General features: G+C 42.2%; 1 non-coding gene across 1 annotated transcript; it reads left to right on the forward strand.

Moving 5' to 3' along the window:
* Positions 1 to 7436: 7436 nt before the first annotated feature.
* LOC124884795 lies at positions 7437 to 7627 on the forward strand. Its single transcript, XR_007042516.1, has one exon. It is a non-coding gene; the product is annotated as a U2 spliceosomal RNA (small nuclear RNA).
* The last annotated feature ends 220 nt before the right edge of the window (positions 7628 to 7847 follow it).

Genomic DNA, 7847 nt, shown 5'->3' on the forward strand with positions numbered 1-7847 from the left:
CCTGCCTTTTAACAAAGGATTTGATGTGAGTTTCTGCACAAGTGCGCTGTTACAAGAGTTTTGGACACGTTTTGAAAATGAAAAACCCCCATTTTCAGCATTCAACGTTGAGAAGCTGACTGATAATACCTTGAAAACAGTTATTGTCAGGATGTTCAATGAGACAGTTAATGCTGAAGACATTTGTATGTGGCTGGGGAGATATTGCACTGTGAAAGGCCAGGCTATGAAGGTGAGGGATGTGGATGGCATCTGGAACTGTGCTTGGAGGGTCCCAATTAAACAATGGGAAGACCCCCAAGGTTTCCAGGGCCTGAAACATCTCCCCTCAATGGTAGTCCTGGGGGAAAACAGAGGCTATATTCATTACCAGGGACAGCCTAAGCTCTGCCGGAGATGTGGAGAGCACGGCCACCTGGTTGAAGCTTGCGACAAATTGTTTTGTGGGAAATGTAGAGAAGTTGGACACATTTTCGATGAATGTACAAATGGTAGAAAATGCAACCTGTGTGGAGAGGAGGACCATCTTTTTCGAGACTGCCCAAAGTCCTTTGCAAACAAGCTTAAAAATAGAAAAATAAATGAACAAACTGAAAAGGTAAGCCAAACTACAACAGTTGAAGAGTTAATTGAAGCAGCTGGGCCAGAAAATTTAAATTTTCCGCCAAAACCTGTGATTGGAGGAGAGGAACAGGTGGAGGCGGGAACAGGGGAGGGGCCTGTAATGTCCCCACACACTGAAACATCCAATGAAGATGAGGACATGCAGGCAGAAGGCGGAGCTATGTCTCAGGATGAGGAAATGGAATCAGATGAGAGTAGTGAGGATGCCCCCCTCCCCGATGCCCAGCTGGCAAAGAGGCCAGCATCAGAGTTGTCTCCTGAGAACATCGTTGCCTTGGAAAAGAGGGGTAGGCTTGGGAACCCCTCAGATAACTCATCTGAGGAGGAGCCCAGAGTCTTCCCCTCTGACTCACTCTTTTTTGAACATAGCTCTTCAATCAACCCCAAAGGGCACTATGTTAAATAAAACCTTGCAACAGAGGCCAACACCTAGAGTCCGGAAGGGGAATGGAGCTCAATCCCTTCCTTGCCCACCCTGTGAAGTGAAGGAGGAGCTCCATTCACAAGAAATTACTTAAACTAGACACCCCACCCCTTTTGGATTTTAAGTGTATTTATTTATATTTAACCGTTTTAACCTCTAAAATGTCAAACCTAGTCACTTTAACCATACTCATGGCCCTCACCTTCTCAACAATCAATGTTAGAAGTGTGAAGTCGAGAGTTAGAGCCCAAAGTGTTTTATCCTTTTTAAGTTCTGTAAAGTCAGATGTGCTTTTAATTCAAGAATGTGCAATACCTTTTTTAACTAACTATACCCAGTGGCAGAACATGTGGCCACAGACGTCGATCTGGAGTGGATCAAACGACAATAAAAATGATGGAGTGGCCATTTTAATAAAAAATCCTCAGGTTCTGGTGAAGGGAAGCACTGTGGTGAGAGAAGGACGAGCACTTTTAGCAAATTTGACTTTTATGGGACAGGATTTTAACCTCTTAAATATTTATGGTTTTAATGACAAACATGACAGGTATGACCTTTTAGAGGATCTGCGGCCCCACATGCTTGGAAAGAAACCACTTATCGTCGGGGGAGATTTTAATTGCATTTTAAGCAGAAAAGATAGGAAAAGAGCAAAACAAGATTTTAAGGTGGATAAGACATCGCTTTTACTGCAGGGAATAGTTAGGGATTTTAAACTTGTCGATTGTTTTAAAGCAATGCATCCCAGAGAGGAGGGCTTCACCTGGGTCAGTGATGATGGTTCCAAAGCCTCTCGCATAGACTATGTTTTTACTCGGGACTGTTCACCAACGGATGCTAGATTGACACCGGTGTTCTTTTCCGATCACTTAATGCTGTCCTGCACTCTTTCACTTTCTTTGGGTGTGACGACAGGGAGAGGTCTGTGGAAGCTCAACTGCTCCCTTTTGGACGACCAGGCTTTGGCCGACCAATATAGGGAGCAGTATCGGGAGTGGCAGACCCTCCAGGACTTATACGAAACACGTGCACTGTGGTGGGAGATGGTGAAGGGAAGGACCCAGACTTTCTTTCGACTGGCCGGGAAAAGGAAAAAAAGAAAAAGAAAACAGACGCATGATGGGGCTGCAGAAACGTCTGCAACGGTACTACATTTTAAATCAACAGGGAATTAATTTTAATAACGAAATTAAAGAAATTAAAAGAGAAATGTCAGCCTTGACTGACATAAAAAGCATAGGAGTTATCTTAAGAAGTAGAGAGAGGGAAATAGAGGAAGGTGAAAAATGTACGAGATACTTTTTTAAGAAGATTTTAAGTAAACCATGCTTTATCTCAGAGCTAAGACAGGAACATGGATGACTAGCTAAAAATACAAAAGAAATGACTGAAACAGTAGAAGATTTTTATTGCAAATTATATAAAGAAAAAGCTGTATCCATGGAGAACATCACAGAAACCTTAAGTTTTATCGAAAAAACTGTCAAAGATGGCATGCTTTTAGGTCAGGATTTTAGCACCTGACTTACTTGTTGTTTTTACAGATTTTAGCCAACTGGACAGACTCCCATACAGTTTTAGAGAAGGGATAGTGACTCTTATCTATAAAGATAAAGACAAGACTGACTTAAGAAACTGGAGACCCATTACCCTTTTAAACTACGACTGCAAACTTTTTAGCAAACTTTTAGCCATACGTATGCGTTTGGTTTTAAAAGAAATCATCCAAAACAACCATAAAAGAACTTAAGAAGTAAACAATAGGAGGCGGAAGAGGGAGAACAGAAAAACATGATACAAAAACCAAAATAAAAAAATCTGAGCAAAAGGTAACAAACACAAAGCCACAAACAGAGTCCAAAAATGTCACTCCGTGACACAACCCCCCCTCAAGGTCGGATTCCAGATGAACTCTGGGAACTCACAAAAATTTAAAACAAAACAACCCACCCAGGGTGGGCTGAGGGAGGCCTTGGGAGGAGGGCAAGATGTCAAAACAAAAGTAACTCCCAATAAACAAAACCAACCAAACCAGAGTCCATAATCTCCAGGAACGAGAACAAAAAATCCAGGAGGCCGATGATCAGGAGGCCTACGACGACGTAGCCAGCGGCGAAGAGAGTGATGATCCGGGGGTCGGCAGCGACGAAGTAGCCAGCGAAGAGGCAGGCGCCTTGGAGGCCTGCGGCGAGAATGCAGGCTGCTTGGAGTCTGGCTGTGGAAATGCCAGGCAAACCCACAAAGCGAGGTGTCAGGCAGTCTACGACGTGGCGAGATCCTCAGAGACTTGAACCTGGCGTCCGGCGTGGACCCAGGCTGGAACCTAGAAGACTTGGGCCTGGCGTCCGGTTCGGACCCAGGCTTAGAGTCGTCAGGCGCACGGTCTGTCAAAAAGTCAGTCGGCAAAGCGTCAGGCAAAGCGTCAGTAGGCAAAGCGTCAGTCGGCAAAGCGTCAGGCCCTGAATCAGGCTGTAGTGTGTCTGGTGCCTCGTAGTCTGGCTTTGGGTCAGGTGCTTTGTAGTCAGGCTGTAAGCCTGGTGTAACATGGTGCGCGTCAGGCTCTACAAAGTCAGTCATAAAGTCTGGTGCATAGCCAGTCAAAGTCAAAGAGTCAGTCCGTATTTCCAGTAGCACTCCCCCAGAGGAAACTGAGCAGGTGCTCTGGACCAGGTCGTGGAGGCAGCCCGACCACGGGTTCCTCCGGAACTAGGCGAGGTTCAGATGACCCTGAAGTGGCCAGCTGTGGCTCTGAAGAACCTGAAGTGGCCAGCTGTGGCTCTGAAGAACCTGAAGAGGCCAGCTGTGACTCTGAAGAACCTGAAGAGGCCAGCTGTGGCTCTTGTGGCTTGGCTGCATGCTGTGAGTCCAGAGGCTTGGCTGCAGGCTGTGAGTCCAGAGGCTTGGCTGCATGCTGTGGGTCTGAGACATCCGGACGATCTCCAGCAACTACAGGTGCTTGGGCGTTCAGGTGATCTCCAGCGAAGACCAATGCTGGGGCGTCAGGCTGAACCCCAGCGGAAACTGAAGCTGGGCCATCAGCAGATTCCTCAGAGAGGGCAGAAACTGAGGATACCATGTGCTTCTACCGGAAGCCACAAGGGGGCAGCAAAAGATCGTTGAAAAGCTGAGTCGGACCTTTGGCTTGAGATGCCGGAGCTGAGGACTGCTGCATCGGACCAGACTAAGCTAGAAGCCGGGAGGAACGCCGGAGATGCCGGGGATAGGCGAGAGGCGGTGGTCCAACCCTCAGGAAACGGGGCAGAAGCATCTCGGCGACGGCGTCGTCTTTGGCGAGTCTTAGCTGGATCTGTGCAGGGAGAGTGCAGCGGAGGCAGAGAGCTGTCTCGCACTGGGCAGAGGAAGCGCGCAGCGCCAAACTCAGGCTGCGAACTGCGGCGCTCGGAGGTATTGGCTTCTGGAGGTGGTGGCCGTCTGTGAAATGGAGGAGAAGTATGGTAGCGCAGCGGATCGGTGCCATGAAGGGGCCTAGCCAGTTTTGTGCCCCAAAACAAAGACCGCTGCTCCCTCTTCTCCTGAGCCTGACGTGCGCTCTTCTCCGCGGCACGTCGGAAGTACTCAAACAAAGTTATCATCTCATTGTCTGCTTGGTCCTGTTGTTGGCTGGTTCCTACTGTCACGTTGTGGTTGTGGATCGGACCAAAGTGCAGACAAGAGCTCGGCAGGATCATCTTTGTAATTCAACGATTTATTTACAAAGTCAAAAAACGTAGCAAAATCACTGCAGGTTTCCCAAGGCAAGATGTGGCAAAAAACAAAGCATAATCATGGACGAGAACGAGGTGTGATGAACACAAACAACCAGCACTGAACAAAGACACAAAACCAACTAATATACTGTGAGATAACAAAGGCAGATAATCAACGGAACAGGGAACAGGTGTGACAAGGAGGCAGGGAAGCAGAAGGAACAGGTGAAACAGATACAAAGGCTGAGGATGGGCAAAGTAACTAATAAACAATAAACAGAAACACAGACCAAGCAAACTTATAGACAAAGATAAATAATCAAATGGGGAATAAGGAAACTAGAATAATCATGACTAAAGTAAACAGAGAAACTAGAGGGAACATAGGAACAACAATAACAACCTGAGAACAAACAAAGAACCCATAAATAAAACCTGAATACAAAAGTAAACAAACCTAACCACACTGACTGAAATAACTGGAAAGGAAACAGAAAATAAACTAGTAAACAAGAAGAGTGCAAAGGAACAAATAAAACACAATTAACCACAAAGATACTAAAGAGAAATAAAACTAGAGAATCTGGGGAAGACCAAGAACTATAATAATTACAATAATAATAATAATAATAATAAACCATACAAACTAATAAGAAAACAACCATAAAATAACTTAAATAGTAAACACTAGGAGGTGGAAGAGGGAGAAAAGAAAAACATGATACAAAAACCAAAATAGAAAAATCTGAGCAAAAGGTAAACAAACACAAAGCCACAAACAGAGTCCAAAAATGTCACTCCGTGACAATGTCACACCAACGGAAGTTTTCTTTTTTGATGTTTTATCTATTTTAGTTTGGTTAAGTTATTATTATTATTATTTTAGAGCTGTAGGTCACCTGTTGCCAAAATATTTGGAACAGGAACAAAAATTTAGAAAATGTTTGTAACTTAAGTCATTTGTAAAACTAAGATATTGTGGCAGCACTCACTCGGGTTTTCAAAATAAAAGTCTAAATAGCAGATGTTGGGGAACTTTTTTTCTAAGAGTTGAAAATATGCATCATTGTAGGACAAATGGCATTTCAACTGTATGTAGCTCTTCACTGAACACACCAAGCAAAGTGAGAGGAAAATTTATTCTTAAATTTAATTTCACTGAGTTTGTTAAACATGTGTTAAAGGGCAAACATCTTTATTAGTCCACATCGTTTTGAAATAGCCTATGTAGGTTTTTCTTGTTATAGACCTAGTCTTCCACAGGGCTTTGTTGTAGCTGCAAAAATTGTGCTTGTAAAATAACAGAGATGTAAAAGCCAAATCGCAGCCAAATAGAAAATTTTATTCCAGCATATAATATATATATATATATATATATATATATATATATATTATATGCATCATTTGTGATGTTAAAGTAGAGTCTAACTATGTACATATTTTTAAAAAGGACCATCTTTCCCCAAAATCTTTGATGGCATTACCTTTCCATTACAAGACGAAAAATCAGTTTTGTTCTAATTAAGCTGGTGTGTGTTTCAATAAATATGACAGAAACCTAAAATCAAAATGCAACGTTTTGATTTAAATGGTAAAAACTGTTTGTTTATTATCTTCTGATGTTTCACACATCTTTTGTGTTGTATTTGCGATTAAATTTAATTCAACGTTATTAAGTGCGCGCATGCTCATGTTCCACCGCGAAGCACTAACTACCTGTTTAAAACGTGGACACATGTTAACAGAAAGACAAAATTTTTGTTAAGTTCATATTTAACCTCCTGTGTTGACATTTCCCTCATTTATATTAACTAAATAACTTACTAATAACATAATATAATGGATAGATGCAATTTATTTCCTGTTTCACTAAACAGGTATTTCGGTTTAGCCACGTTAGCATACTGCAGTGATTTTGTGTAGGTTTTTTGCTTTTGTTTAGGTTAACCAAGTTGTCCCTGAACCTGATAATTTTCTCCCTGATTAAAGATAGATGCGGGTAATATTTTAAATATGTGTATTAATTTTAGCTTACTACAACAGACTTACTGTTAAGGTTGCTAATGTAAGCTAATTCGTTTCAGGAAACGTTTTAAGCTAACTTCCAATTAGCTTCTCTGTAAAAAAAATAGTAAATCCTGTTTCTTATAACTGCCTTCAACTAAATACTAATCTGACGGGTACTTTTTTTTTTGTTAACGACTGTTAACATTAAATGTAAATAAATTGTCGGTCAGCCTGTTTAAAATATTCATATATACGGAGCAGAGCAGGGAGCGACAAACTTAGCTTTTCTGTTAGAAGGCGCTCACGGGTCAGTCTATTTGTTCCAAGGGTTTTACACTTTTCTACTTTTAAGTTTATTAACTAAAAAAAAAAACACCGCTAACTCTTCTGCCAAGCAAATACATGTTTCTAAAAAGAAAATAGGTGTTAGTAGTTTTTGCTTCTCGGCTTCCTATTGGTCTAAAAACGTATCACGTGTCCAGGAAGAAACACGAATTCTCTCTAATGGTAAATACTTTCACTGCAGTAGAACAACATACGCGTCACATGGTCAACAAAGGTTAAATTAAACCTTTTCCCCCGTTTTTGTGTGTGTCGCAAAATGTTTAATGTAGAACCGTGAGTCAGACTGAGGTCTGTCAGAATGACCTGGTCTCCTCCGAGGTATTTGTGGTATCGCTTCTCGGCCTTTTGGCTAAGATCAAGTGTAGTATCTGTTCTTATCAGTTTAATATCTGATACGTCCCCTACCCGGGGACCATATATTAAATTGATTTTTGGATCAGGGAGATGGAATAGGGGCTTGCTCCGTCCACTCCACACATCGACCTGGTATTGCATTACCTCCAGCAAAGGTGCACCTCTCATATATGTTGAATGATAAATTATATATTAATAATAAAACAATAATCTTCGCTTCTCTATCTTTTGACTAAGACAGCGATCGACACCTCTGGGTGGTGAGAGTCTTACCTGTTGTGGTTTAGTCGCTTTCATCTGACAGAAGTGTTTTTCTCTTTTGTGCAGAAAAGATCAACTTGAAGTAGTTGAAACTTTCTTCACGCTTTTTTAATTTGCTTACTGTT

The sequence above is a fragment of the Girardinichthys multiradiatus genome, chromosome 18 (assembly GCF_021462225.1).
Source record: "Girardinichthys multiradiatus isolate DD_20200921_A chromosome 18, DD_fGirMul_XY1, whole genome shotgun sequence".
Classification (NCBI taxonomy): domain Eukaryota; kingdom Metazoa; phylum Chordata; class Actinopteri; order Cyprinodontiformes; family Goodeidae; genus Girardinichthys; species Girardinichthys multiradiatus.